Consider the following 25,720-nt stretch of genomic DNA (forward strand, 5'->3'; position numbering starts at 1 on the left):
AGACTACATCTAAGCCACAAGGCCACCTTTCTCCCTCACTTCTCAGCTGCGAGACAGCAAAGGCAAGTTTGGCAAAGTTCCCCATAAAAGTCTAATCCAAACATCATGTCCGCTGAGCTCAGCGGGGTGACTCATGTGCGCTGGTGTGTGGGGCTAGCAGGCAGAGATTAGGATCTGGCCCGCCCGCCCGCCAGCCTGCCTGCCTGCCGGCCTGCCTGCCCTGCACTTCCTTTGATCAGCTCTGATGGGTTTTAAGTCTGCAGAAGCAACTTCCTGCCAGTGGCAAACAGCTTTCGGTGGAGACTCGAGCCTTGTCTACACTGACCTACTTGTCAGAGGCCAAGCAGGCCTGGGTTCATGGCACAGTGATGGCATCCTGGGCTCCTATCCTGCCCAGAACAGAGAGGAGAGCCTCGCTCGCCGAGGTGATGTCACAAGCTTGCTCCTTGGCCAACACTAGCAAAGCCTTAGGTTTCGGCAGCCTGGGCTCTGAACCTGCTGCTGGCATTGGTTAAGATGGCTAGGTAATAAAAAAAATTTTTTTTAATTAAAAAAAAAGTTTTTTCTTTTCTTTTCTTTGTCTTTTTTTTTTTTTTAAGTTAGGACATCTCCAGCATCTGGCACAAATTGAAGCTCTCGCTGGGTTCTTCAGAAATACCATTTCACATCTGTTTTGCTCAAGACCAAACACATTCGGAGTATATTACTTTCTGGAACCCGGCTTTCCCTGCGCGGTTGGAATGTGCTTGTCTCTCCATTCTTTTAAATCCCGTCAATTAACACTGCCAAGTGGAGCACCTGACGTCGGGGTGTGGACTTTCTCCACTCCCGCCCCCTCCCCTCCCCTCACCCCCACCCCGGGCTCATTTCACCTTCCTCTCTCAGCCAGCAGGGCAGTGAATCTACAACCCAGCCAGCAGGCTAGAACCTCCCGGGGAAGGGGTGTGGTCTTTAAAAAAAATCCCCCGGCCCAGACTCCACCCCAGAAGAATCTGGCCTCCATATTGTCTCTAGCTCTCATTGTGCAGTCCGGTGTGGGAAGCATGGATATGTAAGGTCACGTGGCTTCAGTCGTCCGCCTAAAGAATAGTACTTATCTCCTGTTTACCCTCTTACCATTCAGTGTGTGTGTGTGGGGGGGGGGGAACGGGTGCTTCAGGAAAATACTTTAGCCACATTAAGGTAAAATAGTGTCTGGGTAGGATGGCTTAAGTATTAGAAACTGGTTCATCTGAAGTTTGAAGGTGAACTGTCTCCCATAGGCTGGCTTGCGTGTTTGAGGACTTGGTCTCCAGCCAATGGCACTGTCTTGGAAAACTGTAGAACCTTTGTGATACAGGGCTTTGCTGGTAGACATAGACCACTAGGGCCTGGACTTGAAGGTGGTACTCCAGCCCCCAGCCTGGTCCCGTTCTCTACTTCCTGATCAGCCACACCGTGAACAAGCCTGCCGCAAGCTCTCGCCAAAACACGGACAGAGCCACCCTGGCCCGCTGTGCCTTCCCCACCGTGAGTGTTATCTCAACAAAAAGAAAAAGTGACTGGCCCATCTAATGAGAAGTATTTACTGAGCTGAGCCCATAACTCAGTTTGCAGGAGGCATGGGGGGCATGCACAAGGTTCTGGGTTCAATCTCTGTACCCTACAAACTTACAGCCCAAGAATGAGGATAGCAGGCATCAACTAGGCGTGGTGCTGTCAAGGCAAGCCTATCGAGGGATATCTAAGGTCACGTGGAGGTAGAGGCTGGAGGATCGAGAGTCCAACGGCATCCTTGGCTGCATTGAATTTGAGACTAGCCTAGGCTATCTGAAGCCCTGTCTCAAAACAAAACTTCGTCTGTCTCAGGGTTATGAGGCTGGGCATCTGATCAGGGCCTTCCTGCTCTGTTATGACAGGGCAGAATGAAGAGGATGAGGGGGGAGGGCGGAAGGGATGAGGGAGAGAGATCAAGAACTCATTCTTTTTTTAGTAAGAAACTCCCAAGAAAGGAAGCTGTCTCTACACTGACATCATTCGCATAAAGCAACCATCTCTTAAAGGTGAAGTTTGTTTCTCAACACTGTTGTGCCGGGGATTAAACTTCCCAGGCGTTAACTTTGAGGGGATACATTAAAACTGTAACAATCTGAAGGTTCCAGTTGTAAACCAGGTGAGTGTGGGACGGGGTATACTGGAGAGGGGGCTCTCGGGTAGTTGATGGAAAGGCAGAAGCCATCAATGGGGCCACTCACCCACCCATACCCCCTAGGGCCTTAGGAAAAACACGTAGGCATTTGAGATTATCCCGATGATGACTGATGGCGGGGTTGAGACTGGTATTTGATGGAGGGGGGAACAAGATGCTAAGCACGTTACCATAGAGGGGGCAGCGTCCGTGAAGGGCAATGTGGTCTGCAGAGCAAGTTCCAGGACAGCCAAGGCGACACAGAGAAACCCAAAAAATAAAAAGAGAAAAGAAAAGAAAAAAGAGCGAAATGCCCCCAGATCGGTCCTCCTACCCACTACACCACCTGAGGAAGGAACAACGTTCTCACTCAGCTGCTCAAAGGGGATCCTAGTTTTTTAAAATATATTATTAGTATGTGTCTCTGTGTGTGTGTGTGTGTGTGTGCATGCATGCATGCGTGCGTGCCAAGACCTGTGTGAGGAGACTAGAAAACAACTTCATACAGCCAGCGTTCTCCTTCTACCTGGGAGCACGGTATAGAGAGTGAACTCTGGTCCTCAGGTTTTCAAAGCAAGAAGCAAGCGCCTCTACCCACTGAGTGATCGTGATGACAGCCCTACTGCCTGTTTCTAAAACAACAAATTCCTGGTGCAGCAGATCAGATGAAATATGCAAGGGTAAAACAATGAAAGATGAAAGGCAGGAGGAGGAATCACACAAAGGAAGACAGAGATAATTTATGAATGGACTCTAAACTGAAGTCTGGGCTTCTTGTCAGTTAAATTAAAAAAAAAAAAAGGAAACACCCATGGTTATATCATCCTTGCTGTCTGAAGAGAGGAAGCAAGAGGGGCTCCTGAGGAAATGGAATCTTTGCCTTCTGGTTCAGTTCTGAATGAAATTTGTCAGCTCCTCAAAGTGAGGACTGAATAAGAGCAGATTGTTTTCAGGGGAGTTTTAAACAACACAGAAAGGTGGTTGGGGTGGGCACAAAGGCCTGAGAGGTTTTGACTATCAGGCCTGATCTTCTGAGTTCAGCAGTCACATGATGGCGTCACCAAGCCCGTGGACTCCCTATACAACCTGTGGCACTGCTGTAAAGGCACACGCTGTAATAAAATAAATGTAAAATTAAAGGTGGGGTTTGCTTTTTCCTGGTTGTATCTGTCTGCCTCTAAGAGACTCAGACCGACAGCCGTGAGCTTTGACTTGCTGGGGTATTTTTGTTCCTTTGCTGTCACTTGGTCTCTTGCATCTAAAGCCGGCCTCCAACCTACGATGTTGACAAGGTAGGCCTTGAACTCCTGACCCTCCCTCCTCTACCTTCCATATTGATCACAGGCCTTTTGCAACAGTCTAAGTTTTGGAGTTTTAGTTTGGTTTGGTTTGATTTAAGGCATTTCTAAAGTGAGCTAAGCTAACATATTATAAATGTGTCAGTGTCCTTTTTTGTGGTTTCTCAAGGCAAAGTTTTCCTATGTAGCCTTGGCACATGCTTTGTAGACCAGGCTGGTCCGTAGATTCAGAGGTACATCTGACTCTGCCTCCGGAGTGCTGGGATTAATAGTATGTTCTGCCACCTCCCGGCTAACTGTATCAATTTCTAAGGATGCTGTTTTTTTTTTTAAAGATTTATTCACATTTTAATTGCTCCAGAGCTTTTTTTTAAAAAAGTTACATTTTTGTTTATTTACTTTACATGCCTGTGCACATGTGCATGTGGAGATCAGAGGACAAGTTGTGGGTGCCAGCTCTCTCCTTCCACCATGAGGGGTTCAGAGATGGGACTCAGCTCAGGTGGTCTACGCACGGGGGCATCTTGTCAGCCTGCTAACTGCCCAGCGTTTAAGGAAAGTCTTGGTGTGCCTCTCTTGGGCTGAGGAAAGGGTGGGCTAGAGTGTAGCCGCCAGCAGCTACATGTAAACCAGGTTACCTGTTGAGAGAATTTTGGGGTCATAGGGAAGAGCGGCGAAAAGTACGGCTAAGTCAATGTTCACTGATCAAAGCCGTAAACTTTAATGGCGCCGGACCTTTTAACAGTTTGGGCAAACCCTCCCCCCAGACTCCAGGCTGAGTTCCGGTGGAAGTTGTCTAGCTTCTCTTGGAGGTCTTCGTCTTGACTGCTCCGGCAGCTGGGTGGGTCACCTGTTTAATTCAGGAATCCCTATACCAGGAAGAACAATGAACTTAACCTTTACTACGTGCGCTCCACCCTAAGTGGAGCAGAATCCTGGCTAACTGGGAGAAGTTAACCTTGACCAAAGTCAAACTCTGACCAAGTGCAAGACTGCCCCAATATGGCTCTGTACATGTCCTCCCTTTTTTTATTAATTTGAACACGAGGAGGTAGAAAACAAGTGGATAAATATCCTTCATAAGAAGGCGGGCCTTAACCAGGAGGGGAAGCATTGACCGTAATTCCTCTTAAATATTGTATAACGTCTTTTTCAGAGGAGGGGTAATAGGCTCCCTTATTATTTTAAGGACAGCCTCTCGACGTTAACCCCTATGCAATTAGGTGTACTTCCTGGGGACTCAGAAGCAGAAATTCACCTCCCCATGCAGTGCTTTGCCTCGCACGTCTCGCTGGTACCCATGTTTGTTCAAAAACAAACACACATAGATCTGAGTTCTATGTGGCTCCCTCTTTGGAGATCCACTTGTGTAAGTTTTGAAGCCAGGGGGGTCTGCAAGTGTCTTTAACAGACATGTAATCTCTCCATCCAGGTGAGCCTGGGTGGAGACAGCCAGTCTGCTTAACAGACAAGGTCAAGAGTTAAAGGTGGAATAGGATTAACTTGTCCCAGAAGTATCCAATTCAGTTGTAAATTAACAACTTTAAGGATCCAAAGCTTGGCCTCTGAGGTGGGAGAGGTAGCCTTGTGAATCAAGAATTAAGCTGTTACTTCTCAGGAAAAGTGGAGACTATATGTTAAATTAACACAGCTGGCTGAAGATTGTTAGCCATCCTCAAAATTGGAATCTTCAATATTGGAATTATTTCTAGACCAGTCTATGGTTGAGTCAGCTGAGCACAATAAGGAGAAGAGTCATTTTAACTCTTCTAATTAATTTTTCCTAAGCTAGCATAACAGTCTCCATGTTTTGTCCCACAAAGTCTAAAAGCTTGAAGCTAGGCAATTTATCTAACCTGGGACATTTAACAATTGAGGTAAGTCAAGAACATATACCCAATATAGCTCTTATGTTACCATGGTCTGGGCATTCAGCAAGCACACAGTCAGCATATCTTCTGCAGCATTCTGTGGAAAAAACAGAGGACATGCCTTCTCCCCCAATATTAAATCAGGATCATGGCATATGTTAGTAAGTGAATTCCTTCATTTCACCTAGACATCAATATGTCTAATTACAAGATGTCATATACATTTAGCAAGGAGTTTCTTGGCATCCAAATTTTAAAAATTTTTTTTTTTTTTCTTAAAAACATGTAAGCATAATTTAAATTATATGCACAGGGACACAATTTCCCCTCTCTTCTTTCTTCCAAGAAGATATTGTTTTATTAATTTAAGTTGGAACACAAAGTATAAACCATAACATAGGCAATAACTATGTAATTATATAAAATATAGTTGCTTTTTCTGTTAGAGCAGTTGCAACTAGACAGCCTAAAAATGAATCATTAGTCACATGTACATATTTTTTAATCTTCTAAATTAGAAATATGAATATCATTTATCTGTAATAACTAAGTCCTCTAGGATTAACACCATTACGTGGTAGAGGTAGAAATTGAGGACATCAAGAACAAATCTTTATAATTTGATGTGCACAAAATATAAAATTATTTCAAATACCTAAAGGACAGTCATTTAGAGAACATATCCTTTGTTCTTAGAAATTTGAATCACATTTGTATAAACTGTAGAAATTAAGAATTAGCAGTATTAAAAATGGACCAATCTTAAGCAATTATAAACCATGAGCTATGTATATCTACTATTATTAAAAGCTTGACCTTTAACATCTTAAAAATAGCTGCTATAGCACCCAATTCAGGTAACTGTGTTGAAGCAGGGAGAAACTTAAAGGAATAAACATGTGATCTGATAGTACAAATTATCTTTTGGATAACAATTATTAATTTTGCCTAAAAATGCTTACCATGTAATAGACCAACCATTAATAATAAATTTGATTGTTGCTTGAAGCAAGGAACAAATGTTTCCTACCTTGAAAACAGAGGTTTAAGACCTTCTGTGGCAAGCTTAAAATGAGGTAAATATAAGATAAAGCCAATTAATATATCCTAACAACCTTTGAAAGCCATTTACCTAAAAATTCTAAAAGTCTATAGGAGCAAGGGCCTGTAACAAACATTCTATGAACATTATACACTGAAAATTTTAAGATCTTAACTTCTAGTATTGAAAGAGAGACAAACATTTTTTTTCTCACAGGACATAAGGCTGTTAGCCATTCCTTGAGGCAAAAACTTTCTAATGAAATTGCTTTGTTGTTTCTTTAAAATTAGAAGCAAATGTTTTTATAATTATCAGAATGTAAAGTAAAAAACCAACCCTTTAAATTTACAATAATTTTGTAGGGAGTAGACAGGCCAAATGTTAATGCTTTTATAGCCTCCTTGACCTTTCATAGATTTGAACTGCATTTTAACCCACACCTGGATAAGTCAAAAACCTTTTTTTTTTTTTTTTTTTTTTTTTTAAAGCCAAACACTCCCTAGGTGGGGCCTGTAAGGCAGAAACAATTTCTCAAAACTTCCTCACTAGCTTCCCCTGAGGCAGCTCTAAGCTTTGCATTAACTCAAATGTAAATTTTTTTATCTGCCCTAGGATCCACCTTGAGTCCTTGGCAAGGACATTGTATGAGATTCCTCAAATGTAAATATCTTCTAATCTGAGCCTTTTATCTAAGACCAGACCCAAACCTACAAGGACAATTTAAGGATTAAACAAAAGAAACCTGTAATTCCACGGTCAAAGGAACCTGCTTGATATCAAATACATTTTCACTGAGATCTCCTTTTTAATTTTGGAGGGTTAAATTTTGCTCCTACCATTGTAGCCTATAAACTTGTGGAAAAGTGGCAATGGGCCCCTAAAACCCATAGCTGTATCACTCTCAAAATTATCTTAATTACAAAATGTTAACAATTACGAGCCTGCAAACTGAAAACTGTAGCCAATGACACACTGATTTTTATTGTAACTCAATGTTTTGTTGCAATATTAGAGCACAATTGTAATTTTGGAAGCAAATCTCAATTTTAAACAATCTATTTTCTTTAAAATTAATGGCAAACACATATTTACAGCACAAGGTTTGTATGCCAGTTCTTATGTTCAAGTGTATAACAGTGTAACTTATTAAAGAGACAATATTTTAGATCTTAATCTTCATTAAGTCTAATCTCCAGGCCAAGATTCACATGAAACACCATGCCAATTTAGGAGCGTCCCAAAGGCCTGTATTTCCTGGATTGCGTCATGCCACGTGGTGTTCTTCAAAATGGCGACTACCCTAAACTAAAAGCCTTAACCATCATGCCACGTGTTCAAAATGGCGACTACCCTAAACTACCAGCCTTAACCATCATGCCACGTGTTCAAAATGGCGACTACCCTAAACTACCAGCCTTAACCTAACTTTTGTTAATAACATTATACCTTTTAAATCATGTGCAGTGACTTAAGCCAATACTCTATAGTCAAGACATGCAAAATATACCTTTAAATCCAATTATAAACAAGAACAAGGCATGAGTGGCGTTAGGCCACGTGTAGTTAGTTAAGATAGCTCTAACACTGAATCACCAGTTTTAAACTAACCTTTTCTTAATAACACTATACCTTTTACATAATAACCAATTAATTTATAACTCTTTAGTCAAGAAATGTAAAGCCTTATATCATTAAAACCAATTAGAAACAAGTAAAAGGCGACTACATGAATTTCACAAGCCAAACCAAAGTCTTCCCAAATCTCGAGGTTTCTGGGCTTTTAAGAGCGGCTTTTTCCCCAGCCACGCTTGCCTCTTGAGTGAGCTGCGCTGTCGCGGCGTGGCTTTGAATCAATCCCCACACAAACTGTGGCTAGCTCAAGAGGTTACCAGCAGATGTAATCTTTACCAATTTTTTCTTTTTAACATGAAACAGTCATTCACACAAAGACACAGAGAGGACATAAACATACACATAGACAGTCGGTGCACCGGGACAAACACGGAAAGATACACAGAAAGTTAAGCATGCTTGTTAAGCAATTGCATCCATTTTCCTCTTTAAACAGCTCTTAGAAGCTATGGACATATGCCTATTTTTAAAAACCCCTTTCTTTTCGCCGAAATCAGCTCTTACGAGCTTTGGGCAAATGCCTACCAAATTCCTTCCCCATATTTCCCTATCTTATCAACCCAAGCAGTCCTGCGCTGGGTCCACGCAGTATGCTTGAAAAACTGTATCCATTCCTGCACTCACAACCATAGACACGAATTCACTAGCGCTAGTTTTGCCCTCTATGTTGCTTACCGTGCGGACACCATTAATTTTCACCTTTTCCACGAAGCTTCGCTGGATAGGGCTACCTCAAGAAATTCTCTCGTGCCAGGTCGCCCCACGTTCAGGCGCCACTATGTAGCCGCCAGCAGCTACATGTAAACCAGGTTACCTGTTGAGAGAATTTTGGGGTCATAGGGAAGAGCGGCGAAAAGTACGGCTAAGTCAATGTTCACTGATCAAAGCCGTAAACTTTAATGGCGCCGGACCTTTTAACAGTTTGGGCAAACCCTCCCCCCAGACTCCAGGCTGAGTTCCGGTGGAAGTTGTCTAGCTTCTCTTGGAGGTCTTCGTCTTGACTGCTCCGGCAGCTGGGTGGGTCACCTGTTTAATTCAGGAATCCCTATACCAGGAAGAACAATGAACTTAACCTTTACTACGTGCGCTCCACCCTAAGTGGAGCAGAATCCTGGCTAACTGGGAGAAGTTAACCTTGACCAAAGTCAAACTCTGACCAAGTGCAAGACTGCCCCAATATGGCTCTGTACAGGATGCTGTTTTTTTTTTTAAAGATTTATTCACATTTTAATTGCTCCAGAGCTTTTTTTTAAAAAAGTTACATTTTTGTTTATTTACTTTACATGCCTGTGCACATGTGCATGTGGAGATCAGAGGACAAGTTGTGGGTGCCAGCTCTCTCCTTCCACCATGAGGGGTTCAGAGATGGGACTCAGCTCAGGTGGTCTACGCACGGGGGCATCTTGTCAGCCTGCTAACTGCCCAGCGTTTAAGGAAAGTCTTGGTGTGCCTCTCTTGGGCTGAGGAAAGGGTGGGCTAGAGTAGAGTCAGGTTCTGTTTATGGAGAAGAGAGAGGAAAGAAATGGAAACAGACCATTGTCCTCGCTGGCCTGCCCTTTTCTCCCTAGGCACCAGACAGAATTACCACTCCGCCTGGAGGTCACCTCCCCAGCCACATCCCCAGGAAAGGGATAAAGGGAAAGAGTGTGTCACCAGGGCCACCCCAGGGAAGGATCTTGAGACTGACTAGAGGACCGCCTGGTCCTGTGGAGCATCCTTTAATGAGCGCTACACTTTCAGTTAGTCTGGCTTCCAAAAACCAAGAAACAAATAATTAGATGACTCAAATAAGATTTTCCGTTTTTAGTTTTATTTGGGGCCTTTAAAAAAAAAAAAAAAACAACTTTTCACAGACAGGAGACCCAAACAAACAAAAGAAGTCGCAGATTGTTGGGATTATTTATTTATATAAACATTTTTAACAAGATTTTTATTTATTTTGTGTATGTGAACACACTGTCACTTTCTTCAGACACACCAGAAGAGGTCATCGGATTCCATTACAGATGGCTGTAAGCCACCATGTGGGTGCTGGGAATTGGACTCGGGACCTACTGGAAGAACAGTCAGTGCTCTTAACCGCTGAGCCATCTCTCCAGCCCACAGACTGTTGTTGTTTTAATCCCTTCTAGACAATATCATTGAGGAAACTGTGGCCTGGGGCTCTGGGGCTGATTAAGGAATAAGTCCCTCTTCTGTCCATCTGTCCCCACCTTAGTCCCTAGTGTTGAGTGTCCAGTGATGGCAAGTTCCTTTGTCCTTTCTAATACATACTGAGGTCTATAATTATCAAAAGTCTTAACACGCCAGGTGGTGGTGGTGCATGCCTGTAATCCCAGCACACTGGGAGGCAAAGGCAGGAGAATTTCTGAGTTCGAGGCCATCCTGGTCTACAGAGTGAGTTCCAGGACAGCCAGGGCTATACAGAGAACAAAACAAAACAAAACAAATCCATAAAACCAAAAAAAAAAAAAAAAAAAAGAAAGAAAGAAAAGGAAAGAAAAGAAAAGAGAAGAGAAGAGAAGAAAAGAAAAGAAAAGAAAAGAAAAGAAAAGAAAAGAAAAGAAAAGAAAAGAAAAGAAAAGAAAAGAAAAAGTCTTAACACCAGGTCTGAGGTGAGAGACCAAGGCCAAGGGAGAAGCCTCTAACACAGGCTCTGGCTTTTGTTGTTGTTGTTTGATTGCTATACGGATTGCAGCAGCTTTGATACTTTCCTCCTGGTGTGGAGAGGATGGCTACAGCAGGCAGGCCTGGCTCCTGAGCAGGCCAGGGCATCCGAGCCTCCCAGGTTCCGTTCCCTGTCCTTGCTTCATTGGGTCTGGGAGGGGGGTTCTTGTAGGAGAAAGGAGAAGGAAATCACCATGCCCTTGTTGCCTAGCAAGGTTGCCTCTGGGTCAGCAAGAACTAGGCTCAGGACCAGAATATGTGTGATGGACTCATTTTCCGTCCTCTGGCAAGCCAGCCTCACTGACACAGACCCTTTGCTTTCGTGGAATTAGGGGAAGGGGATTTATGAGGAGTGTGTTGGCTTCTTGGCTCTGAACGCCCTTCAAGCCCTCATTAGAGTATCTGCTGCTTTATGAAGCTTAGTAACCTGAGAGAATCCCAGCCACGTCATGGAATCAGACTGGAAGTCTACCAACTGAACAGGTGGGAAACTGTGTAGTGAGGAGCAGGTGAGACGGCTCAGCATTGGCTGCCAAGCCTGACGGCCTGAGTTCTATCCCCAGGATCCACACAGTGGACGGAGAGAACTGATTCGCACATAATTGCTCCCCAACTTCCATAGTGCGCATGCCCCACCCCCACACCTCTCTATTCTGTGACTGTACTGTAGGGCCTCGGCTGGGATCCTCCATTTCTGGTTCCTGTGCTTGCTTGCAGATGTTGTTGTTGTTGTTGTTGTTGCTGCTGTTGCTGCTACTGCTGCTGCTGCTGCTGTTACTATTGCTGTCAATTTTTTATTTTTACAGGGTCTCATGTACCTCAGGCTAGTTTTGAACTCTGTGTAGCTAAGGATACTCTGAGAAGGTTCCCCTGCCTCCATCTCCCAAGTGCTGGGATTATAGGCATAAATCACCACGCGCAGTTTATTCCATGCTGAGGTTTGAACCCAGAGCCTTATGCTTGCTAGACAAGCATTCTACCCACTAAACCACGTCTCCAATGCGACCTTGTGTTACTGCTCCTCCTTCTTCCACTTCCAGAGTGCTGGGATTACAAGCATGCAGCACCAGGGCCAGTTTATGTAACACTAGGGGTTGAACCGGGGGCTTTACTCATGGTAGGCAAGTGATGTTCCAGCTGAGCTCCACCCTCAGACCCACGATCCCATGTTTTCTGGGTCAGTTCTAACCCTCCTGTAAGTGTGAGCTGTTCTATAGTGTCTCAACAAATTGCTTAAGTCAGGTTGGCTTTTGTTGCTTGCAGCCAATACCTCTGACTCTGACCATCTACAAGTCGGTCACGGTTCAGCAGATCATTCCAAGCATTTGTTGTGCCTTTGCCCTCCTGGCAATTCTATAAAAATCTAGAAAAGACGGAGTGGTTGGAAAACTTGACCACAACTGGGATATGAGCCAGAACAGCCAAGAACTCAAACATCAGGTCTTTGACTCTGTTAGGTTGAGGTGAAGGGGACAGAAGGCTGTAAGGTGTCTATCACCTCTTTAAAAGTATCTCTAACATAGAAGCTGGGTGGTAGTAGCACATGTCTTTAATTTCAGCACCCAGGAGGCAGAGACAGGTGGATCTCTGAGTATGAGACCAGAGTGGTCTAGTGACTGAAACAGCCAACGGCTATACGGAGAAACCATGGCTGCTTGCTCCCTCCCTCTCTTAAACTTGCTTCCCTCTTGCCCTCTTGCTCCCCCTCTCTCCCCATTCCAGACCCCCCTTCCCTCCACGTGTTCATGGCTGGCCTCTTCTTCTCTACTCTCTCCTTCTCTCTGCCTTTCTCTGCCTTTACTACTCTCTTAACTCCCCTCCCTATGCCCTAAATAAACTCTGTTCTATACTATACCACGTATCTGGTCCCTTGGGGGGAAGGGACGCCTCAGCATGGGCCCGCTAAGACACCCCCTTCCCCCACACCTTACCACACCCCCGTAGAACATATTCTTATACCGCTTTATCTTTTTATAATCACAACAGTTAGAACATGATTGTGATTGTCCACAGCCTTTAAAGATCATAGAGGCTGGGACCAAGTTTCCCTTGTGTCCCTGAGCACCCAGGTCATTTGAGAGATGTAGTAAATAAAACACAAGGGTGTGACAAAAGCCAGAGAGAGAGAATCTGGGGAGAGAAACTTATTATAGCCTTACTATCTCCTTATGAAAAGGATTGTCTCAGCTATGGAAAGCTGCCGATTAAAGCCTGTGAACAGAGCCAGCGCTGCGGGATTTACAGGTGCTGACTGAGGAGGGAGAGCCTGAAGCCCTCTGCCTCAGACACGCAGCAGGAGCCAACCACACTCCCAAGCAGGCAGAGCTGATTTGGGTCCAGCCCAGCAGCATGCCAGTCCATTTCTTCTTGGAACCTCCCCGCGCCCCCCCCCCCCCCCAAGAACGCCTGCAAGCTGAATCAAGATTGCTCTCCAAAAAAGCATTTGAATCTGTTTCAAAGGTGTTGACAGACTGGGAAGAGACCATCTGCGTCTAGAACGCCAGGCACAGTTTCACTACCCTGACCACTGGAGGGTAATGCATCACTTCTAGTAAGTTTGGCTTAGCAGAACATTCTCACTTAGAGTTTGCTTTTCTTTTTCTTTTTCTTTTTCTTTTTCTTTTCCTTCCTTTTTAAATATGGACACGGTATCTTGCTACACACCCCAAGCTGGGTCAAGCACCTCATCCTGCCTCTCCCTCCTGGGTGCCAGGCTTCCGGTGCTGTGCCTAACTGGCTCTGGGTCCTCATTTGTTACAAACTGAGACTCCTGGGGTGGGGGGTGGGGTCTCAAGATAGGGTTTCTCTGTGTAGCCCTGGCTGTCTTGGAACTCACTCTGTAGACCAGGCTAGCCTCGAACTCAGAGATCTGCTTAACTCTATGTCCTGAGACTGAGACTCTGTGTTCACTTCTTTCCTGGAAGTGAAAACGTGTGTCACTGTGGCCAACTCAGGTACTAATTCTTGTTTAAGGGATTAGGTAGTGAGAACTTTAATTTTTATTACATTTACTTGTATGTGTGCATGTGTGGAGGTCAGAAGACAACTTGTTGGAGTTAGTCCTCATCCATGGGTTCTAGGGAGTCAACCCAGGCCCTCAGCTTGGTGGCAAAAGTCTTTACCCATCTCACCATCTCACCATCCCATAACCAGCATTTATAAGTTCTCATTTTCTTCTGGTTTTTTTTCTTCTTATTTTTAGATTTATTTATTTATTTTTATGTATGTGAGTACACTGTTGCTGCCTTCAGACACACCAGAAGAGGGCATCTGATCCCATTACAGATGGTTGTGAGCCACCATGTGGTGGCTGGGAATTGAACTCAGGACCTCTGGAAGAGCAGTCGATGCTCTTAACCACTGAGCCGTCTCTCCAGCCCTCATTTTCTGTTTTTAACATCCCTGCCGTTACAGGTAGAGTTTGCAGCACCACACACACCAGTTTCTTCTCTGAAATGTGCCATTTCTAGTATTACGTTATTTTCCAAAATGCCCTACAGTCCAAGTTTGCATTTGGCCACAGCAGATAACAGTCAGTCCTCGGTGTGGCCATTTTTAAGAAGAGTCCGACCTCTATCCTTCTAGGAACTTTCTCAAGGGCCGTGGGAGCTCACAGTGAGCTCAAAAGACAGAAAATGTTGGTAGCCTTTAAATGCTAACCCAGCCCATTACAGAACCTCCCCTGCCCCTTTTTAATTGTTGGCTGTTGAGAAAGGGACCTGTAAGCTGAGCGTGCACTCTGTCTCCTGTTGAGCTCAAGTGAGAGACACTTCCAACCACTTTCCTAGGATCCTGCACCCATCCTGGGTTTAACTTCAGATTCACACCGATGAGGAGAGCCAGCCCCACATTGTCTGTGAAGCATCTTCTATGTTTCAAACCTGTCCTCTTGGTTTCAAAATGTGGGCCCAGTGGTGATGCTATCCCCCAGTAAGGATTCTGTGACTCCTTTTGATCCCGGGTTTCCAGCTACAAGTAGATTTGTGGCGGGCGGGTGGGGGTGGGAGTGGGGCTATAGGAAGGGGTAGACAGGCATGATCAACTTATTTCCTTTGCTACTTCCCTGGGGAGAGACCAGCCAGTCCCAGAAGACTAGAGAAGGAGATGAAAATCCCAGCGGGGGAGCAGAGAAAGGAGATGGAATGGCAGAGGGCGCTGGGGCTCAGCTGCCAGCAATAATCCGATGCCCTGCGTCTCTCTGAGGAAAGGAGCCAAGACTTCCCAAATCCAGGCGCCCTAACAGGATTGCAAAAGACACACCCATCGGCCCACAGACAGACAGCGCTGCCCAGAACCCGTGAGACACCTTGGGAAGCTGCCCACGTTCCTGGAGACCTCCCTGTAAAAACTGTCTTTGTACAAGGCCTACGACTATTGAACCCCCGGCCTGGCGATGCAGGGCTCTTGCACAGAACTGGAAGGGGGCGGGTGTTTTTGATGAGAGACTCGTTGCAGAGAATTTGTCCTCCGCTTTGTTGCAGGGCTAGCCGCCAGTTCTTCCCGGGGTGGCAGCAGGCAGGGCCACTGAGCAGGCACGCAAAGGCGCTGGGAAAGCTTTGATGTCAACAGAGGTAGGCAGGGCAGGCCCCGGTGGAAAACTGTGAAGTCAGCAGTTATCTCTGGCACTCCTCCCTTCCCTCGGCTTCCCATTTCTCCACCCATTTCCCCCCTCTCCGCTTCCAACTTCTCATTTCCCAGGGGGACCCTGGAATATATGAAAACCCGCTGTCACCAGATAGGAGCGGCCCCTCCCCCTTCCAGGCTCCAACGACTATCACAGTCTGCTCCCTCCCCAAACCTAAAGCAAACAAAGCCACAAAGACGTGCGGTCCAGGTTCCAAACAGTTCCTAAGAAAACCAATGCAGAAACCCTGCCCTTGATGCGTCCACAGTTACCCCCACCCCGAGGAGTTTGGGGGTCTCAAGTTTGAAGTGGTCTCTTTGTGTCTCCTGGGCTTTAAAAGGAGTCCAAAGTGTCTCAGACCTACACAGCTGCTTGGTGTATGACTCAAATTTAAGCCACAAATTATAAAATGATAAATTCGCTGCTCAAGTCTCTTCCAGGAAAGACCATGTTGTCAAGATAAAGTTACAACCTCATGGACGTAGGAGCCCATCTAACTGCTGACTAATCCTCACACTCATTTTCCTGCCTGAGAAATTGTTTTCCCCCTCTACTTTCTCTGTGTCTGCCCGAGTAGTGACCTCGGGCAGGACGCCTTCGGGGGCTACTCAGCCTTGGAGCTCCGAGCTTCCTTATATAATGGCTGCTTTCGTTTTGTGAGTAGGGAAGTTTAAGAAAGATCTTTGTTCTTGGGCACTTCACGGCTGAGAACAGTTAGAAAGGCCTCACATGAGCAGCTGCGAGCACTTCAAAGAATGGGCTGGAATGTGAAGTCTGTAGTAAAACAGAGCTGTTTAAGGAATTTGGGTCCTAAAGTACCTAGCCTGTGATATGTGCAAGATTGCAACATGACTTCACTGTACTTTGGAATTCTCTTACAGGGTCTGTTCTGGTGACAGAGTGGGACAAGGAATTAGGCCACATGCATGCTTTGTAATGAGTTCTCGGAGCTTCCGCAAATACAATGTCCAAGGCTATGGTAAGTGGCCTGCCCTCCTCACAGGCTCAGTCACACTGACCTTTTGACCACCTGGGGCTGCGAGGAAACTGCTCCATCATGCTTCCAGTGTCTCCAACACCATGCTTCAGTTTCACAACCGTGACGTGACCATGTGTCTCCCAGGTCACTCTAGCCGAGAGGACCAGCGGGGTCATGAGTCACAGACACGTCAGTGTTTTCTCCTAGATTTAGGTGGTGTTGATTTTACACTTTAGGTATTCTCTCCTCCCTTCCCCCTCCCCCGGGGGGTGGGGAGGGGTCCTCGGGTCCTGGGTGACAGGCAATGCTCCCCGGTGTCACTTCGGTGTCACTTCGAGTTGCCACGCATCCCACCCACTGTAGGCGCCACCGCAGCTGCTCCTGTTTCTGCTTTTCCTGAAGTCAGCCCTGCTGTCATTACGGCTGCTTTTTCTGGGATCCTTCAAATTGTGGAGAGAGTTCTTTTCCTGTGATTATAGCTGTTTCTTCCAATTTTGAGTAGTCTGGCGTCTCTGTGATTATAGTTCATTAGGACTCCCAAAGCTAGAGGGAGAACTTTTTTAACGCTATCTTGTTTGTATTTTTTTTTAAAAAAATGGCATTTATTATACCTTTTTCTTCCCAGAGAGCTATTAAAAAAAAAACAAAAAACAAAAAAACCTCAGGAGTGGTTCTCCGTGTCTTGGTCTCAATAACTCTTAGCCACGCTTTTAGAAATAAAAATATATACATCGGGTAAAAACTGAAACAGTAGACGAAAAGGGATAGTAAGGGAAAAATGAAAGTTCCCTCATCTTCAATATATTCCAAAAGCTTAACCGTGGCGATTGGTTTTTATATATAGTTATTAATATAGCTTGTCATGTTTTCTTAAAACTTCATAGGAGATCTTGCTATATTCATCTTCTGCATCAAATTTTCCATCCAAAATACTCCCTTATGTGCATCAAAGATCTCCTCCCTTCCTTTAATGTCCTTGTCTTTCACAGGACTTTGCAGGGGAGAAGCTCGCAGCTTCACTCCGGGGCGCTCAGCATCGTTGGGGGGTGGGGTGGGGGTGGTTGTCCCCTTGTGTCCCTGGGCTGAGCATCGCCTCTCTGATTATCAAGTTCAGGAGGACAAACTGCGAGCTTTAGGATCAACTCTGCTCTTAAGATCCAGCTGTCTTGGGGGGGTCCCTCTGCTCCCTGTACCTGGACTGGGGACACCCATGTACCTCTGGGTTTCAGCAGGAGGAAGTCTATTTCTCCCTGCTTAATAGGAAACAGCATCCAGTGCAGCGGATGCTTGTAAACTGATGCAGCAAACTGTAGTTTGTAAAGATAGATATTCATTGTTTGATTAACAACACCCCAATGATCATAGGCAAATACCTAAAATGATCATTGCATTAAAAAAAAATACAAGGACAGACAAATTGTTTACAGTAGAACTACTGTAGTAGTAGAACTACTAACTAGACCAAAGACATGAGCTTATAAGTCTAAATCAAGATGAAAGAAAAAAAATCAACCCCCAACATTGATAGAAATTATGAAGGGACCTGGAGAGGTGGCTGGGTTGGCATAAAGTGCTGACTCTGCATTTGAGTTTAATCCACCAAAACAGCTGGATGCCTCCTCTCTAGCTGGTAGAGGGCAGGAGGGTGCATGGAGCTTGCCAGTCTAGCTAAACCAGGTTTACCCAGAGGCAGGTTCTCAAAAACTAAGTTTAAGGCCTGGGACCATTGCACAGTGGTGGAATGTCACCTAGCATGTATGAGGCAGGCCCCAGGTTCAATCTCCAGCACTGGTAGAAAAAAAAATAATTAAAACTAAGGTGGACAGCCAATGAGGAAGATTCTACTTCCAGCTACTTCCAACCTGTATACACACACATGCACACACACACATCCAGAGGGGGTTGGGTTGGGAAGAGTACACCTCTATAATAAATGGATCTAATTTTTCTAAGTCCAGGACCTTGTATGTACCAAGCAAGGGCTCTACCACTGAGGTACATACGACCCAGCCCCCACAAAAGGCAAACACTAATATTGTTCTATTCCTTTTAATAAAATGGGTTCTGGCTAAGTGTGGTGCTGCATGCCTTCAGTCCCGGCTCTGGGCAAGCAGAAGCAGATGGGTCTCTGTGAATTTGAGGCCAACCTAGTCTACATTGTGTGAATTCCAAGACAGCTAGAGCTACATAACAGATTCTGACTCCAAAAACAAAAACTGTGTTCTGTGCTAAGCATGCTGTCTGTACTAATATTTTTTATCTTCACTATACCCTTGTGAGATGGAAATCAATAGTACCTCCAATTTTTATATCAAGGGTCCTCAAATGAAAATTGTTACTGAGCTAACCCCAGACCACTGTAATTAGTAGATGTTGAGGTTGTGTCTGTGTCCCTATGCTTTCAAAGACTGTTTTTAACCACCCAGTACAGAGTATTCTTATGGATTGATCTGGTATTTGAAAATGTGTGGCAACTTTTGGGGGCTCAGTGCACACACATGTGTGTGTATGATATATGCATGGCACACATAGCATTTGCAGCCACACTCAGTACAACCTGTACATCTTACAGCCAGGAGATAATTTATCTCTGCCTTCTCATCAGCAAAGCAGAGCTGTTTATGATGAAGTCATTTAATATTTGTAAAGCATGAAATAATTCTGTCTCGCAAGTAAGCCCTCATTGAGGCAAATGAGTTAATTTACTTTACAATGATATTTTTATTACAAAGGCAGCGGTGTGAATTCATATTTGTACTGTCATAAAATAATTCAAACCATATACGAGTATATGTCCCCCAAAAAAAGAACGTTTTAGGCTGGAGAGCAGTTAGGTTCAGCAGATAAAAGCCAAGGCTCAGTACCAAAAGGTCAAAAAGTGTGAGTCTCCCTTTTGTTTCTATGAGTTTTCAGGCAGCTTCCTTCCCCCTTCCCTCCCTCCTTCCTTCCTTTCTTTCTTTCTTTTCTGTATACATACATTGTTGGGTGTTTTGTTTTGTTTTGTTGTTTTGCTTTTGAGAGAGCTGTCTTATGGATCCCAGGCTAGTTTTGAACTGGATACCTAGCAACAGTACTTCCGACTCTCCTGCCCCTACCTCCTGGTGGTGGGACCCCAGATGTGCACTGCTATGGGTACTGTGACTCAACCTAGAACCCAGGGCTGTGTGCACAGGAGGCGAGCTCTCTACCAACTGAACCATATTCCCCGCCCATGTACACAGCTGTATTTGTATATAATTCAAGCATCCCACTAGGAGATTAGCTTTGCATAGTAATTAATAAATGGATACTGGAACAAGAGTGATCCAATACAGGTTCCAGCTCATCGGCCCACTAGTGTGTGACTTCTGACAAGTGAACTAAGTCCTTGAAGCTCAGGTTTCTCCATTTCTATAACAACAAAAAGGAATTCTTCCTTAATATGGAGAGTAGGTATTAATGTATGTAAAGCTCTTAAAGTGTTACCCAATGCACAGAAAATGGTTAGTAAATGGTAGTACTCATAATAATATGCATACATGGTGTGGTGGTGTGACTGAGAATGGCTGGGCTGGAGAGATGGCTCAGTGGTTAAGAGCACCGACTGCTCTTCCAGCGGTCCTGAGTTCAATTCCCAGCAACCACATGGTAGCTCACAACCATCTGTAATGGGATCTGATGCCCTCTTCTGGTGTGTCTGAAGGCAGCAACAGTGTACTCACATACATAAAATAAATAAATTAAAAAAAAAAGAGAGAGAGAGAATGGCCCCCATAGGCTCATGTATTTGCATACAGTATTTCTGCCCAGTTGGTGAACTGTTTGAGAGGATTGGAAGAGCCGGGAAGTGGTGGTGTACACCTGTAATCCCAGCACTTGGGAGGCAGAGGCAGGCAGATTTCTGAGTTTGAGGCCAGCCTGGTCTACAGAGTGAGCTCCAGGACAGCCAGGGGTATACATAGAAACCCTGTCTCGGGAAAAAGAAAAAATCCAAAAAACCAAAAACAAAAAAACCCAAAAAACAAAACAAACAAACAAAAAAAACTAGAGAAGATTAGAAGGCTTAGGAGGTGTGGCCTTGTTGGAGGAAGTGTGTCACTCAGAGTGGGATTTGAGGTTTCAAAGGTTCACACTAGATGATCCAGATGTAAAGCTCTCAGCTACTGCCCTTCACTATGCCTGCCTGCAGGCTGCATGCTCCCCTCCATGATGATAATGATCCAGGCCTCTAAAAGGGTAAGTAAGCCCCCAATTAAAAGTAAACCCCCTTTTGTCTTGGGGATGGTGTCTCTTCATAGCAATAGAAACCCTAACTAAGACACATGCTATACTGGAATTTGCTTCCTCTTAATATAACTTAGGAATAAATATATGTGTGTGTATATACATGTATATTTGTTTTATATCTTTAAAGCCTTTAAAGCCTTTATGTGTATGAATGGTCTGCTTGCATGCATGTATGTATGTATGTATGTATGTATGTATATGATACTACATGCATGCCTGGTGATGAGGCTAGAATAGATCATCTGATTCCTTAGAACTAAAGTTACAGATGTTTGTGAACATCCATGTGAGTTCTGGAAACTGCATCTGGATCCTCTGGAAGAGTAGCAGTTGCTCTTAACCTCCAAGCCATCTCTCCAGTCCAGACGTCTCATTTTAAAATGGCTGTAGTACTTCATACCCCAATCACCCTGGTTTATTTAATTAGACCCCAATTTGATGCTATTCCTAGCATTTGGATCTTTTCTTATCTGAGGATGATAGAGAATTTTAGGATTGGTCACCAGCCCTAATTTATTTTCTACTTTACTTATCTAACAAATACACATATCATTTATCTTACATAGATAACCTTTTACTCTGGCAGCAATACATGCATATGATCAGCAGGGTAAAACAAACCTGTTCCACAGTAGTCTGATCTGAGCTCATATTCCCCATCTACGTGAGCAAATGTAACTGATAGAGTACCACTACCAAAGTTAGGACTATTTCACCACTATCATTACAGATAGGGAAACTGAGAGCAGGCAACTGACTTGTCAACATTGCTTGGCTAGAAGGAAGAGAACTGAGACTCCAAGTCCAGCAGCCCCCTTCCTGAGTCCACACACTTCCTGGCTTTGTTTGTTGTTTTGTTTCAGTTTGAGATAGGGTCTCACTGTGTAGCCCAAGATGATCTTGGATGCACCAATTTCAGCTTCCCAAATGCAGGGTTATAGGCATGCACCAACTATCCCACACTCAACCGAGTCCATAACTTCCCTCCCTCTTTTTTTTTTTTTTTTTTTTTAAAGACAGGCTCTCACTATGTAGCTCTGGTTGGCCCAGAACTTGCTATGAAGCCTGCCTGCCTCTGTCTCCCAGTGCCGGGATTAAAGATGCACCAATTTAGCATGTTGTACCACTCCAAAACCTGTGACTTTGACGTCACTGAAACCCCAAACCCTTATCCGGTCACCTTTTATACCCATCTTATGGATGAGAACTCAGCTTCTTTGGAATATATTAAGAATCTAAATAGTAAGTAGCCCAAAGTGCTCTGTGACTGCAAAATCCACACGACTCCTCAGTTGGCCAAAAGCCAGCCTGTCCAAAGAATGTTGCTATAGGGATAGGCAGCCACACTGAGAAAGCCCCTGTGATACTCCAGAGCTTGCTGCCTTCAGAGTGCCGACTCTGACTCTAGCCTCTCAGTTCTGTGTCTTCCCACTGCACTGGACTGCTGTGGAGCAAACTCACAGTGCAGGTCAGGAGGCAGCCAGAAAGCAAACAAATAATTGTGTTGCAGCTGGCTTGGGAACAATGCATTTCCAATTAGGTAGTGCAAAACCCACGAAAATAACCTTTTTTTCTGATTTATTCTGGGTCTGAGTCTTTCACAATTGGCTTGGCCATCTCATATTCATGAAACGCTAAGGCCCAGAAGTCTGCTCAGAAGTTTACTCACAGAACATGAAGCTTGTCGCTGTCCTCTGTCACAGTTCCCATCCCTTGCCTCCGGCAGCATTTTAGCTTCTAGACGTATGTACTAAGTGCCTTTTTCTTCAAAGATATGACTGAGATATTTCTTTTGGAGTGTGTCCAAACAATCTGGGAAATGCAAACTTGACATTAGCCACAGGGAAGTATTTTTTTTTAAACTCAAAGGAACAAAAGAGAAAGAAAGAAAAGAAAAGAGCAGAAAAGAAAAGAAAAGAAAAGAAAAGAAAAGAAAAGAAAAGAAAAGAAAAGAAAAGAAAAATGTAAGGCAAAGCATGAATTGTGATCTTTAGAAATCAGGACAGCCCTCCACACAGATATTTTCTTGAAGCTCAATGGAAAAAATATGTAAACATACACTCCTAATATAATGTTCTGGAAAGTTGTTTTATTAATGATAAGAGTGTATACTTTTATTTCAAAAGCCACTTCCCACCCTAACATTCTAAAGCCTGCATTTCCCCCCCTAAAAATAGCCTTGTATCTCTGGATTATGTTCTTACAGAAAGACAGGACTGCGGGCCAGTCTTCCACCCATCCTGAAGCTTGACTTTTGGCTCGTGGAACTTCCTGTCCTGTTCCAGCTGTGACATGTTGAAAGTAGACATGAGAATCGTGGACTTTGCTGTGCCCTGGGAACCTTGCCTATGAGTCTGACCCCTTGGATCTTAGGCAATAGGGTGGGTGGCATGAAAAAGGAATGGAAAGGCCTGGATGGGAACAGAGACTGGGCTTCTGAAGGGCTAGTTCCTGTTTCTAGCCTTTGCTGTTCACAGTAGCCAAGCAGGCAAATGGCCTTTCCTGTGGATGCTTAATCCAACCTGGATCGATCACAAGGAGGTGGTGGTTGAGCAATGTGTGGACAGAGGGCTCGCCTTGCCTTTGATCACAGTACAGAAAACTGGGATCGATTACAAGAAGCGACGTCCTAGCAGAATGGCTACAACCTAAGTCAGAAATGCATTGTTACAAAAGTGGTGATTCATTCTCACTTAAATATTAATTAAGATAAAAACACACAAGCCTCACAGAGCAACGCAGGCCTGTGGTCCTCGCTCTTGGAAAGCAGAAGCAGGAAGCTGGTGGAGCTCACTATCCTCTTCATCTACAGAGAGTCTGAGGCCAGCCTGGGCTATACTACCAGAACAACAAAGCAAATCAGCCACCATCACCTCGTGTCCCAGGCTCTTCCAGTAATGGCGTCTAGTGGGCACGGCTATTGCTGTAGGCTCCTGCTGAAGTAGTAGACCCAGCAGGTGTGTTTCATATCCTGTGATCCCATCCGATTTCATGGCTGAGAGAACTGGAGGCGGGACCTGATCCTAGGGCAGCCAGTGCACAGACCGCCTGTCCTTCTGCTCTGGGAGTCGGTCTAAAAGCACACTGGGGCAGAGACATTTCTGCTGTTATCTTGCCCTCTGTGCTCTTAACACAAATGTTTTGTACTGTCATACTGCGTACACTTTTTAGTATTTATTTATTGTGTATTGTGTGTAGGAAGAGGGTGGGTGTGTATGGGTGTTATACCGTAGCTTGTATAAAGGTCACAGGGAGGTTTTCAGGAGTCGCCTTTCTTCTTCCATGTTGTAGATCTGTGGACAAAATTCAGGTTGGCAGGTTTGGCAGCAAGAGCCTTTACCTGCCGAGCCATCTCCTTGGCCCATTAGCTTGTTTGGCTAAGGTTTGTTGCTTTGTTTTATAGTTTGTTCCCCACCACCACCACCAAGAAAAGGAAGAAGGAACGGGAAGATGGAGGCGTTGAGGTGAGTGAGAACTAAGGGGGTGACTGTACTGGAACTGTCAGCCCTTCTATTGGTGACAAGGTGAGGGCACAGCCATTCTATCCTACAGAGGAGTCATGAAAACTGAGAGAGACCTTATCAGCTAGCAAAGCAGGAAGGGGCGTGGCCCACCTCTATTTTCTTCTTGAAACCGGTGAAGCAGTGTGTATTTTAACTGATGGATTGTGCAGAAGCACCTTCGAGGGGCTCTCCCCTGAAAACTAACTTTCAATACTAGTTTTTTTCTGAAGCTAGCCCATTAGGATTTCCTTTCATGGCTTTTTAGAAGATGCTTCTGTTCTCTGTTCTGTTTGCAGTGTTGGAGATTATACAGAGCCCTGAACCTTCTGGACAAGCCCTTTCCTGCTGAGCTATGACCTGTGCCCTCTTGGACACTCCCATCCCTTATCATGTGTCTTTCTTAATATTCTTATGCTTGAGCTAACTGGCGCGAGAGGATAGAGACTTGCAGCCAAATGAAGTCAGAGTATGAATTGTCTAGTGGGCTACGAAAGTGGAATCAAAATAAAGGGGCCCGAGGGTCAGGAAAGTCTGAAGCAGAAGTGACAAAGGCAGGTAAAGAGTGTAGTACTCGGGAGGAGGAAGGAGATAAGGAACTCAAGGCCTTCTTCCCAGTGAGACAGGTTCAAGGTCAGCCTGGGCTCTAAGGAAAAGAAAAACTAGACAATTCTGTAAAGGCTTATGAAGTCACAAATAATGGCCCCAAAATTAATTATGTTGATTAATCTCATACTTTTAATCCTAGCACTGGGAAGGTAAAGGTTGGAGGAACTCTATGAGTTCAAGGACGTCCTGGTCGACATAGCAAGTTCCAGGACAGCTAGGGACTATATAAAGAAATGTTTTCAAGGAGGCGGGGGGGGGGGGGGGGGGGGGGGGAGGGAGGGGCGGGGAGAGAAGATGAGAAGACAGGAAGACAGAGGAAGAATAAACTTGTGTGTTCACATGAGCTAGCAACTAGGACCCTTAAAAGCTAATGACAGTGTAACTCAAACTGCTAATCACAGGATTGTTACTTGATGACCCAGCAACTCCACAACTATAGGGACATGTGCATGCAAGACCTAGTGTTCCTAGCTGCATTATTCATAATGGGCAAACATTGGAAATAACTCAAGTGTGCTGCTGCTGCTGCTGCTGCAGCTGCTGCATCTATGCAGGGGTGTATAGAATTGATTCCACTTGTATGAAATGCCCAGAGCAGCCAAATCCATAGACAGAGATGGAGCGGCAGCGGCAGCCGCCTCTGGACCTGATGGGTATTGAAGAAGGACTGCTAATGGGCACACAGTTTCTTTGGGTGGGTAAGCGAGATGAGAGCACTCTGCAGTTAGATAATGGTGATGTACAATTCTGATGAGGTAAAAAGCCATTCGGTTGTATACTTTACAAGGTTCTACTAAGGATTACACAGGGACACATTTCCCCATCTCTTCCTGGAGCTATCTGCTCACTTGGGAGGTGAGCTGTGCCAATATTTAGAGACGGGGCATGATAGACACAGGAAGGCATTGTTCAGTAACTGAGAACCACCCCACCACCACCAAAAACCCCTCCATTTCTTCAAGAAAAAGAACGCTCTTACGTATTTTGCACAGCAGTCTTTATACTTTTGAGAAATGCTATAATATTGTCTTCAGAGGGCATTTTTGTCTGCGTGGTACTTCTTAA

The 25,720-nt window shown here is 44.7% G+C and overlaps 1 long non-coding RNA gene across 1 annotated transcript; it reads left to right on the plus strand.

The window, feature by feature from the left end:
• The first annotated feature begins 1,983 nt into the window (after positions 1-1,983).
• On the plus strand, positions 1,984-24,902 carry LOC127687650 (uncharacterized). The gene is made up of 4 exons (XR_007978446.1): positions 1,984-2,152; positions 16,183-16,280; positions 23,950-24,010; positions 24,346-24,902. It is a non-coding gene; the product is annotated as an uncharacterized LOC127687650 (long non-coding RNA).
• Positions 24,903-25,720: the final 818 nt, after the last annotated feature.

Source organism: Apodemus sylvaticus, chromosome 6 (genome assembly GCF_947179515.1).
Source record: "Apodemus sylvaticus chromosome 6, mApoSyl1.1, whole genome shotgun sequence".
Taxonomy (NCBI): Eukaryota; Metazoa; Chordata; class Mammalia; order Rodentia; family Muridae; genus Apodemus; species Apodemus sylvaticus.